Source organism: Canis aureus, chromosome 20 (genome assembly GCF_053574225.1).
Source record: "Canis aureus isolate CA01 chromosome 20, VMU_Caureus_v.1.0, whole genome shotgun sequence".
In the NCBI taxonomy this organism is placed as follows: Eukaryota; Metazoa; Chordata; class Mammalia; order Carnivora; family Canidae; genus Canis; species Canis aureus.
The window spans coordinates 9290053-9302495 of NC_135630.1; the positions used below are offsets into that span (position 1 = coordinate 9290053).

At 34.9% G+C, this 12443-nt stretch overlaps 1 protein-coding gene across 13 annotated transcripts in view; it reads left to right on the forward strand.

The window, feature by feature from the left end:
• The window catches only part of ELF2 (E74 like ETS transcription factor 2), a 98821-nt gene that overhangs the window by 55213 nt on the left and 31165 nt on the right, over nucleotides 1-12443 (forward strand). For 2 of the 13 annotated variants that reach the window (XM_077861008.1, XM_077861010.1), the window contains exon 2: nucleotides 1049-1151. The exons of the other annotated variants lie outside the window; for them this stretch is intronic. The gene's annotated coding sequence lies outside the window, so the exon portion shown is untranslated. The remainder of the gene's footprint in view (nucleotides 1-1048; nucleotides 1152-12443) is intronic. 13 annotated transcript variants of the gene reach the window in all.

Consider the following 12443-nt stretch of genomic DNA (forward strand, 5'->3'; position numbering starts at 1 on the left):
GTGTGTATACATACTCCTTTTGTTTTCAAAGTGGATATATAAGTCTCTTGAAGACAGAGACCATATATTTAAATTTTGTTGAATATAGTATATAGTGTTTAACACATAGCTCTTAGGAAATGAAGATTGAAATAAATTGATTTTTGCCTCAGTATTGCAGATAACTGAGAACCATCTATATAAAATCTTAAATATATTTTCTTTTTTGAAAGGTTTATATGCTAAACCTTGAATACTTCAGTGTTATTTAAAATATAAAAAGGTAGTCATCCAAAAACATAAATATGACCATCCAAAATATATCAGAGCCATAATGTTGTCATATTAGATTAACTTCATCTGAAGGTCACAACAGGTTTTAATCATTCATTCTTATACCTAAATTTGATTTTTTTCTTATAATAAAATCAATACATGCTCATTGGAGAAATTGGGAAGTATTAAAAAGAAAAAGTGAAAATCACTCATAATCTTACCAGCAAGGGAACAGCAAGTACTTCTTTTTATATTTCCTGCTGGTCTTTTAAAAATGTATATTTTAAGCAAAATTAACATCATGTTCTGTAATACAAGTAGATTTATTAATCTTTACAAAAGACATGGCTGAAAGCAGTCTGGTAGCTTCTTACTTCTCTCTTCTGATCCTTAGGACCAGGACTTTGGTTTTTAACCAGGTAGCAAAACATAAAAATTTGGTGTTAATAGTTAAATAATTCAAGAAAACTTTTTTGTGATCAACAAAATTGCGTTTAGAGACTAGTTGAAAAGGTACACAAATGATAAGAATTTTTACATAATTCAACAAGAAAGAACTGCTTTTTTTTTTTAAGTAAATGAAAGCTTAGCTTTTTAAAGTGCAGTTTTAAAAAATAAAACGAGATTTCTGTCTTGAAAAATAAGTTCAAGAGCCAAATTTCTTTCTTGAAAAATCTCAAGATTAATTTGACTTCATGGATGAGCTGTGATAACTTTTGTATTTGTTATACCATCAGAAATCCTCCCTGTGGCACAAAAGGACTCTTTTAATTAGAACATATTGTTGCCACAGGGAGGTAGAAGATCGACATGAAAAACTGGGGATCTGAAAAGGAGCCCCTATCCTAGGATTACCTGAAGGTGAAACAGATTGAGCCAGAAGGAAGACAATGCTGGTAGGTTGGTTTTTAATTTACTAAGAATGTTTACAATTTTACATTTAATTACAATTATTTCAACTACTTCTACCATATTTTTGTTTAAAGGGTGACAATGATTCCTCCTTAAGGAGAGAAAAATAATACAACAGTATCTTTCCTCCTAAATAATTTGTTATCTTTGCTAACCCCTGCCATGTTCCTAATATTTGTTTCTTTTTATAGATTAAGCTCTAGGGCTATTTCATGCCTCCACTTCCTTGGAAGCTACTACTGACTGAACATCTTCAAGTCTTTTTTTTTTTTTTTTCATTTCTGTTATTTCTGCTTCTTAAATCTAACTTCTGCTGCATTTTTATTTAAAGAAGCATTTTCTTAAAAAAAAAAAAGAAGCATTTTCTTTCAATTATCTACTTTTTTTTTTTAATTTTTTTTTAAATTTATTTATGATAGTCTCACAGAGAGAGAGAGAGAGGCAGAGACACAGGCAGAGGGAGAAGCAAGCTCCATGCACCGGGAGCCCGACGTGGGATTCGATCCCGGGTCTCCAGGATCGCGCCCTGGGCCAAAGGCAGGCGCCAAACCGCTGCGCCACCCAGGGATCCCTCAATTATCTACTTTTTGAGTTTAGCCTAGTCACTAGTTTTCTAAAAAGGTAAAACATGAATCTTAAGTTTATTTAGTTTTGATTCTAGAACTGTTTGAATTATTATTGTACTGTGATTTAGACCAGTTAGAAAGCATTATTAGAGAAAAGTTTAAAACATTTTAATAACTGTGTTTCATTTAGCCAAGATACAATCTATTGTAAGAAACATTTTTAGACCAATAAAAGAAGTAAATGCTGCCAATTATAAATTTTAGGATACCATCAGTTGTAAGACACATCTTGATTTCAGAGGTGTTAAAATGTGAAAAAAAAGTACATCTTAGAATTAATGAAATACGGTATCATGCAATTAGGAATATTCCTGAAAATCCTATTTACTGGGAATTGGACATTACAAGTATCAAGTTTATAAAAAATGGAGGTGAGTTGTGTTTGTGGAAGCCCGTATATGCTGAGTAAAGTCACTAAATTCTTTACTTGTCTTTTAATAGAGGGTGTTTAAGTGAAAAATCATTTAACCATAGTGTTTAAAAGTATACAAAGTAGCTATAAGGTATTAAATTATGAAGAGTGTAGAAGATGAGTGTTTTAATATGACACATTTACTTAAATCAATAGAGTTTTATTGTAGTTGTTACTTTTTATAGAGATTTTGCGATCCAAAAAGAAAATAAAACAAAGCTTCTGCTTTGTCACCTATAATTGAAAAACAGGATCCTTTAAGGCCTCTTTAAAATAACAACTGATTCTTAGTGCACTTGAATATATGTTTTACAGGTTGTTATGTAAAGGAAAAAAATAGTGGCCAAAAGTAAAGAACTACCTTGCCAGTTAACAAAGCAGAAACGAAAAGGAATGGTTTTAAATGGTATTTGTATGCTCTAAGAATCATGTTTTATATAGAAGGAAAGAGAAGTATATATAGCTAGAAAACAGATCAATAAAGGGCGTTTGCTTTTGGAAACTAGTAGCACTCATTCTTTTGTGCTCAGACTTTTAGTTTTTATTTTTTATTTATTTTTTAAAAAGATTTTATTTATTTATTTGAGAGAGAGTGAACGAGCAAGCAAGGGGAGGGGCAGAGAGAGAGGTAGAGAATGATCATAACCCCGAGATCATGCCCTGAGCCGAAATCAAGTGTTGGTTGCTCAACCAACTGAGATAACAGACATTTTAATTTTTAAAACACTAGTTAATTCTCAATTTCACTATTTAACAATGTGTCTAAGTAATAAATTTTTACTCATTTAGACGGAGGAGAAGGCTAAATATTGATTATATAGAATTTTAAATGAGTACACAAGGTTTATAAATGTCAAGTAGGGATAGCTAAAGGTTCTTAAATGTAGGAATGCTTTAAAACCTATCTGTAGGCAAAGTATCCATCTATTCATCCTCTACCAGCTGTTACTGAGGGCTGTAGCTGTCAGGCTCAGAGCTGAGTGTCTTGTGGTAAATAAGACCCTGTCTTTGCTCTCACCAGGCTTTCAGCTATATGGAGGAATGAACAATTAAACATGTTATTATAATCAAATGTGATGAGCCTTATGAAAGGATTAATGAAAGGTTTAGGGAGTATACCACTGGGGAATGCCTAGGAGGGCAGAGAGTGCCTCCCTGAGGAAGTGACATTTGAGCATATTTGAAGGGTTTGAAGTAATTAGCCAAGCAGAGACTAGCATGGTTGGAAGTCTGGAGAAAGAAAAACATGGACTATTTGAATTATAGAAAGAATTGAATATAGCTAGAATATGGGTTATGGGAAGGAAAGGGGATTAAAATGAAGCTGAAGAGGTAAGAGAGTCTTACTGCTGACGACTTTATAAGGTTTGTGTCTCTTTGTTGGGCTTTATCTAAAAGGCAATGGAAAGCCTCTTAAGAGTTTTAAAAAACAAAGTCTGTTTCTTTTTTTTTAAATTTTATTTTTAATTAATCAATTTATTTATGACAGTCACAAAGAGAGAGAGAGAGAGAGAGAGAGAGAGAGAGAGGCAGAGACACAGGCAGAGGGAGAAGCAGGCTCCATGCACCGGGATCCCGATGTGGGACTCGATCCCAGGTCTCCAGGATCAGGCCCTGGGCCAAAGGCAGGCACCAAACCCCTGCGCTACCCAGGGATCCCCACAAAGTCTGTTTCTTATACAAATTTAGTTGTTTCCCAAATAGTACTGTAAATGAAAAGTAAAACAAGACAATCAAGGCATTACCTAAAATAAAGTCTGAACTCCTTAGCTTCTTATTCAGAACTCCCTACTAGTTGGTTAACTATTTTTATTCACCTTCCACTAAATGGTCTGCCTCTGTAGATCGGAGCTATAGGTATGCCCATCGCTTAAACTAAACTAAAAATGATAGAGATTAAGGTAGTCGCAGCTTGCCTTTCTTTCCAGAATGCAAAGCTGCGTGCCTTGGTACAATGTTGTTTCAGGAAAGGGAGTCGTTGTCCCTTATGCGTCCTTCATACCCACTTGTAAACTGGGAAAGAGGCTTGTGGGTTTTCTCAGGTTCATGAAAGGGCATCACTTAAAGGGGGTCAAAGAACATTTTCAACATAGCGATTAACTTTTCTAGAGTTTTTTTCATCTTTTTTGTGTCAGGCCTCTTTGATCATGTGGTGAATTCCAGCCTCTGGGCCTTCTCACAGAACAATTTTTTAAAATATATAAAATATAATATCTAGGATTACCAAGGAACCAAATACAGTAAAATGTAGCTTTCAGACTATTTTTAATTGTGATATATTAATGCACTTGCCTTGTTACTAATGCATTAAATAATGAGAGCTAGTGGCAGATCTAATTTATGCCTGTAATTTCAAACTAGTGATGACCATAAATTATATTTTGAGATATCTGTAATAACTATAAATATGAGAATATTTATGATTTCTGTTGGTTATAAAGTCACAGATATTGCCAGAACTATTGTGATTGTGCCTTTATTTGAAATGAAAGTGCTTACTTTCAATTAGAATATGAGAAGCAGTTTTTCTAGGTCTCATCCATGTATTATTTTTCTCATACTTTCCTGCTCTGTAATTCTGTCTATCGCTGTTGTTTTTTCCCTAATAACTCATAGTAGGGATCTGAAAGCCATTTTATTTTATTTTATTTTATTTTATTTATTTTATTTTATTTTATTTATTTTATTTTATTTTTTTTGTTTTTTTTTGAAAGCCATTTTAAATGTCGCTTGAATTGAATACACTTTTATGATCCTTGCTAAGGAAAAAAAATGGCCCTCAACTATGTAGTGGTAATTTTCTTTCTATGTCTCTTAAATTGATTGACCTCATTTAACTTATTGTAGGACACTCTAATTTTTGAACATGTAGTATATTTCTTTAAAGCCTCATGTAATATTTTATGACCTGTGTTTTGAGATCCCTCTATTTCCAGACAAAAATTTCTGTGGCCGGTGGTTCTCAAATTTGACCACACATCAGAATCCTCTGGAGCACTTGTTAAAATACAGATTGCGAGCTGCACACCTCCAGTGGATCTGGGATGGGACTTGAGAATTTACATTTTTAACAAGTCCCTCGGTGGGTGATGCTGATGCTGATGTTGGCCAAGGGGTCATACTTTGAGAACCATTGCCTAGACTATTAGGAATGATAGTGCTGGAAGAGAGCTGCTGCTATTGTGAAAACCCAGTTAATGTACTAGCTTTTATGATACTGTGTTAGACCTATCACCAAAGATTGTTATTGGGGTGGGGGGGGAGATACTAAAATTCTTTTAGGTTTATATGAGATAATGTAATGAATTCCTATGAATTAATTTATCAGTAAATATTAATTGAGCATCTACTATATGCCAGGCACTATTCTAAGCATGGACTAGAGGGGCAGACCAGACAGGCAACATACCTGCATTCAAGGTGCTTAGAATCTTAGAATCTAGAAGAGAAAGCATATACATTTGCCATACTATAGAACTGCTCTGTCACAGCTCAGATCACATAAATGAACACCTCCTGAAATTGTTCTTTAATTCGCAATTAAGCTAAGACCATTTCTTTTCGAACATTTTAAAGCAGCAGAAGTTCTCCCTCTTCCTCTGTCATATGATACTCATTAAGTACAGTTGAGATACTGGTAGGCTTCACATTTATATGTACAAAGTACTTACATTCAAACAGCGTCGTGGCTTCTAGGGAGTAAGTGATTCAAAGTTGAATAAGGCATGGGGCCTGGCCTCAAGCTTACCAACTAAATTAAGATACACAAGCATTCAAGGAAATAATACTATGGAGTAGGGAGGGCTGGGGAAAGTTGAGAAAAGACAAAGAATTGCCAAATAGGGTAGCTAATTTAAAGGTTCCACATTATTGCATTATTGCTATGTGGTGGGACATTTTAAGTTTCATCGTGAGGGCATAGTTGACAGTTAAGGCCTCTGGGTTTAGGGGCAGAGGAGCAAGTCAAATGGAATTAAGCATTCCTAAATGTCACCATTTTAATTTTTTTATGTGTGGAAATGGGCCCATGAAACCCATGAGCGACTTTTTTTTTTTTCCATTCACAAAATCAGGACAATGAAAAAACACAAATTGTTTGCAGTGCTTAGTTACAATTTGGGAGTGGGTAGGAAATGAGATGGGACTAACTGTTATTTTTAAAATTGTGTTTCTATAATTTTTTTCATTGGGTATGTCAGAGAAGAAAATATAACCCATTTCTTCTCTTTCACTTAGGCATTTTTAAGACAGAGTGCCAGTTTTTATAATAGATATCCCATATTCTCCTAGATTAAGGTCAATGCCTGATCGTAATTGGATGTTTGAGTTCTTTCCACTTTGTTTCTTAAAGATTTATTTATTTATTTGAGAGAAAGAGCTCCTGGGAGAGAGGGGTAGTAGAGGGAGAGAATCTTTCAAGCAGACTCCCTCCTGGATCTATCAATTTCTTTCCATCTTTGTTGCTACTAGCTTAGACCAATCTGTAGTTATTTGTTATTATATAGGTTACTACCATGGCCATTGGCCTTCTAACTTCTTGTCTTCATTCTTGGCCTTTCTCCCTTTTACTCCAAGCAATGTATTCTCTATATATTAGCCAAAATGATTTTAAAAATATATTTGTAAATTTAATCATTACACTCCCTGCCCTAAAACCTTTCAGTAGGTTTTCTTTTTTCTTTTCTTTTTTCCTTTCAGTAGGTTCTAATTGCACTTAGGATAATATTCAGAAATTTCAACATGGCCTTCAAGACACTGAATAATTTGGCTCCTCTCACTCATTTGGAAACAATAATAGCAACAAAACCAAAACCCTAAAAAACAAAAACAAAACCCCAAAACCCTAATGTTTAAAATTTCTTTACTATATTGTCAGGAATAGTTCTTAGGGCTTGACATATTAATATATTAATATTCTAAACAACCTTAGTCTGAGTAACCCTTCCAAGGTTAGACAGTTCTTTAAGTGGTGGAGCAAGGATTTAAATTCAGATAGTAAGTAGGGCTCCAAGAGTCCAAGCTCTGAAGCATTATACTCTGATGAATTATATTCCACCCCTTTCACGCCAGTACTCACTCACACCCCCCCCCCCCAACACACACACAGTTATCTTTTTGGAGTTCCACAAATCCAAACTTGACCTTCATAGGGTGCTTACATAACACTGTTTACTTTCCAGTTTTTCGGTTTCATACTCCTGGTCATTCTTTAGATCTCAGTTTGAATGTCACTTTCTCAGAGAGGGATTGCCTTTAGCTGGTACTCATCAATCTCAACTAGAGGCTGTTCTGTTATTTTTGTCCTAGGCCCCCATTTTTCTTTCTTGGTTAGTAGCTACAACTTGTGATACAGTAAACTCCCACGATGAGGTGATTAAATAATTCTAAAAACCTTAGATCACAAAAAATATGGCTTTATTGTGAGTTTAATAAAACGACCCAACACAGTGTGTTGAGGAAGATGTGTGGAAGGGGTTCCAGGACTCAGATAAAGACCTCCCAATCAGTCAAAGGTCTGGTTGTGGTTTGGTGCCACCTGGTGGGTAGTTGTGTATTCCAGTGACAGTTGTTTGAGGGTATAGTGGAAGACGGGAGCCAATTACCACCAGTTAACTTAGCTGAATTCATTCATGTATTCATGGTGTTCTATTCTGTTCTATTTATGTTTATTTAATGTTTCCACATGATGCTTCATAAAACCAGGGACCTTATCCTTTGCATTTACGGTATTGCTCAGAGTTAGGCACCAAGTAAGTTTTCAATAAATTATTTGTTGATTGAATGAGAGAGTAAATGAGAAGACATCACGAACCAGAAGAGAATGCCAGGAATTTTGTATTTTATTTAGAAATTGACAAGCAATATGGTTTAACTAGATGTATGGCTTTGTAGAGGCATATGGTAGAGAGAGAGGTAAGGCTAGAAAGATAGAGTGGAACCAGACTGTGGTGGCCTTTGAATAAAATAGTTATTAGGAACTGTGTGAAATGTGATCTGGAGAAGATGAGAAGTGAAAAGGACATTTATTTTAAGTAACTAGCACATACTAACATAATAGAAATAGAAGGTATAGCTTCTAAAATACTAAGTTGGGGGTAGTAAATAAAGTAAACTTGACCAATCTAATAAAAGGCAACAAAGGAGAAAAAAATGGAAATACAAATCATAAATCAAAATAGTAGAAATAAGTCCAAAACACCAGAAATTGTATTAAAATAATCTATGGTGATCTTAACATGAGTCTGTGTTATTTTTAACAGATACACAAAACAAAATGTTATAAAAAGGATAGAATAATATCTTCATTCAAAAAATCCTAACCGGGATCCCTGGATGGCGCAGCGGTTTGGCGCCTGCCTTTGGCCCAGGGCGCGATCCTGGAGACCTGGGATCGAATCCCACATCGGGCTCCCGGTGCATGGAGCCTGCTTCTCCCTCTGCCTGTGTCTCTGCCTCTCTCTCTCTCTCTGTGTGACTATCATAAAAAAAAAAAAAAAAAATTAAAAATTGGGATCCCTGGGTGGCGCAGCGGTTTAGCGCCAGCCTTTGGCCCAGGGCGTGATCCTGGAGACCCAGGATCGAATCCCACGTCGGGCTCCCGGTGCATGGAGCCTGCTTCTCCCTCTGCCTGTGTCTCTGCCTCTCTCTCTCTCTCTCTGTGACTATCATAAAAAAAAGAAAAAAAGAAAAAAATTAAAAAAAAAAGAAAAATATTAAAAAACAAAAACAAAAACAAAAAAAACAAAAAATCCTAACCAATGTAAGCTGGTGTAATAAAATAGAATGTAGTGTAAAAAAATTTTTTTTAAAGATTTTATTTATTTATTCATGATAGTCACACAGAGAGAGACAGAGAGGTAGAGACCCAGCAGGCTCCATACAGGGAGCCCGACATGGGATTCGATCCCAGGTCTCCAGGATCGTGCCCCGGGCCAAAGGCAGGCACCAAACCACTGTGCCACCCAGGGATCCCTAGTGTAAAAAAGTTTTAATTGGGGGCAGCCCCGGTGGCTCAGTGGTTTAGCGCTGCCTTCAGCCCGGGGTGTGATCCTGGAGACAAAGGATGGAGTCCCATGTCAGGCTCCCTGCATGGAGCCTGCTTCTCCCTCTGCCTGTGTCTCTGCCTTTCTCTCTCTGTCTCTGTCTCTGTCTCTCATTAATAAAATACATAAAATCTTAAAAAAAGTTTTAATTGGGACAGAGACTCTTCAAACTGCTAAAAGGAACAACCCAGAAAATAGAATCATCATAAACTTATATGCATCTAACAACATAGCCTTGAGATATCATTTAAAGCAAAAACTTTTAGAATTGCAAGTAGTGGACATGCCTACAAAACATGAGACTTTAACACACCTCTGCCAAAATTGAAAAATGAAACAGATAAAAAATGAAAAATGAGATCAAAGAATTGAACCACAGGATTGACAAACCTCATAAACTAGAGATATGTGGAACATTGTACCTAACCTAATAAAATGTTGTACAGGGTTATATACTTTTTTCAGTTATATGTAGGTCAGCTTTTAACTGTGTACTAGGTTATAGACAAATCTCAACAATGTCCAGAAAATCTGTATCATTCAAAATGTATCAGTTCATCATAAAACAATAAAATTAGAAAACGAGGTGAAAATCAAAATACTTTATATTGTCTCACTAATTAATGGATGAAAGAGAAAATGAACACTATAAAATATTTGCAACTAAATAACAATGAAAGCATTGCATATAAAAATTTGAGATGTGATTTAAATAGAACCCACTGGAAAATTTAGTAGCTCTAAATGCACTTATTGGAAAATATGAAAGATATAGTGAGCATATGTTCATCTAGATGGTAATAAAGGTCCAACAGAATAAATCCAAATTAAACAGAAGAAATTATAAAGATAAAAAATAAATATTAATGAAATATAAAAGAAAATAGTAAAACCACAAAGTTTAAAAAAATAGATGAACCTCTGAGAAGACAGATCAAAGAAAAATGAACACTATGAAGAACAAGAAATATGACCAATAGAATAGTTTGAAAATCATAAGAAAATACTATGAACCACCTGTTGCTAAGGACTTTGAAAACCTGTGGACAATTAAAAAAATATAAATGTATGTAAATTACAACTGACTCAAGAAGAAATAGAAAACGTTCAAGTCAGGCTTTTAAGTTCTTTAATTTTACATATGCATTTCCTCATTCAAATAAAATCCATCAGACCCAGGCCTATTACTAAAATTTCAAGGAATACATAAGCCTTATTATACAATTATGGAAACAGTAAAAGAGAGAAAGCTTTCCCAACTTATTTTATGGAGGTGTAGTAAACCTTAACTTTAAAATGGACCCAGCATTTAAAAAAAGTAAGTTTCTTGCTGAATTTATGTATCATAATAGCTACAAATATTCTAAATAAATAATAGTAAATCTAGCACTGGTTTAAAAACACAAAATGGGGTCCTTGGGTGGCTCTGCCTTTGGCTCAGGTCATGATCCCGGGGTCCTGGGATCCAGTCGTGCATTGGGCTCTCAGCTCAGCGGGGAGTCTGCTTCTCCCTCTCCCTCCGCCCCTCCCTCCTGCTCATGTGCATACCTTCTCTATCTCTCTCAAATAAACTCTTAAAAAAAAATACATGATGACTAAATACATACTAGGAAGGCAAAGAAGGCCATTGGAAAATCTGTTAATATAATTTGCCATATGAATAGATTAAAAGAGAAAACCCATATAATCATCCCAGTAGATCCAAAAAGCATTTGTTAAAATTCACCATCTTCTGAGACTCTTAATCTGGATTGGGACTTGATAAGGTGTCTATATTAAAGATTTATGGCAAGTATCATATTTATTATTGATATATTTATTTATTAAATAATATCATATTAATTATAATAGGGAAACAGGGTGTCAGCTCCCATCTTTCTAACAAGCGTAATTTCCAGGGATTCTAGCGAATGGGAGTAAGAAAAACAACTAAAAGTCATGAAGATCAGAAGGGAAAAAACAAAATTGGTATTCACGATGTTTTAACACAAAAATTCTAAGAAACTGTATAGATTTTAAACCTGCATAGAGAGTTAATCAGGGATACTGTATACAAGAACAACAATCAGAAAATGATAAAGAAGATGTGGTGTGTACACACACACACACACACACACACACACGCACACAATGGAATATTACTCAGTCATAAAAATAGAATGAAGTCTTGCCATCTGTGACAACATGGATGGACCCAGAGGATATAATATGCTAAGTGAAGTAAGTCAGACAGAGAAAGACAAATATCATACAGTTTCATTTAATATATGTGGAATCTAAAAGAAAACAAAAACCACAAACAGGTCCATTAATACAGGACAAAGTGTTGGTTGTCAGCTATGCTTCAGTAATGAAAATTTAAAAATAAATTTTTTTTTAAAAAAGATCCCATTCACAATGGTAAAAAAAAAACTTAAATAGGTATCTAGGAATAAATCTAACAATAATATGCAATGCCTTTATGAAAATAATAATTTAACTTTATTGAGGGGCATAAATAAGTGAAGAGATAAACAACTTAAGAGAAAATAGACCAAAACCATTTGATTTCCTTTAATCCTTAACCCACAAACACACATGGAAAGATGGACAAGATAGAGCTGTTAATTCTTCTGCATCTATAGATTCAGAACAATTCCAGTCAAAATCTCGAGAGGACTTGGTTTTGGAGGAATTTTATAAACTCTTAGGTAAAGATCCAAAAATCTAGACAATTATGCAAAAGAACAAATTATAGGGTGCTTGCCCTCCTTCCTACAGGAATGATTCTAAGGCCCTAGAAAAATTTTATTTTATTTAAAGATTTTATTTATTCATGAGAGAGAGAGAGAGAGGCAGAGACACAGGCAGAGGGAGAAGCAGGCTCTATGTAGGAAGCCTGATGTGGGACTTGATCCCAGGACTCTAGGATCATGCGCTGGGCCGAAGGCAGGCGCTAAACTGCTGAGCCACCCGGGGATCCCCCTAGAAAAAATTTAAATGTGTTGTTGGCCTGCAGACAGTTTATGAGGATAGACTAGAGACCCCAGAAACAGAGTAAGAATGTATTTATACCTGGCATTATACCTCTATAATAGACATAGATTTATAAGTCAGTGGGAAAGGATGGACTATTTAATAAGTTACATTGATAATTGACTTTTTATATAAAGAAAAAGGTTTTAGCTATTTCATACCCTGTTTTATTTTTTCAGT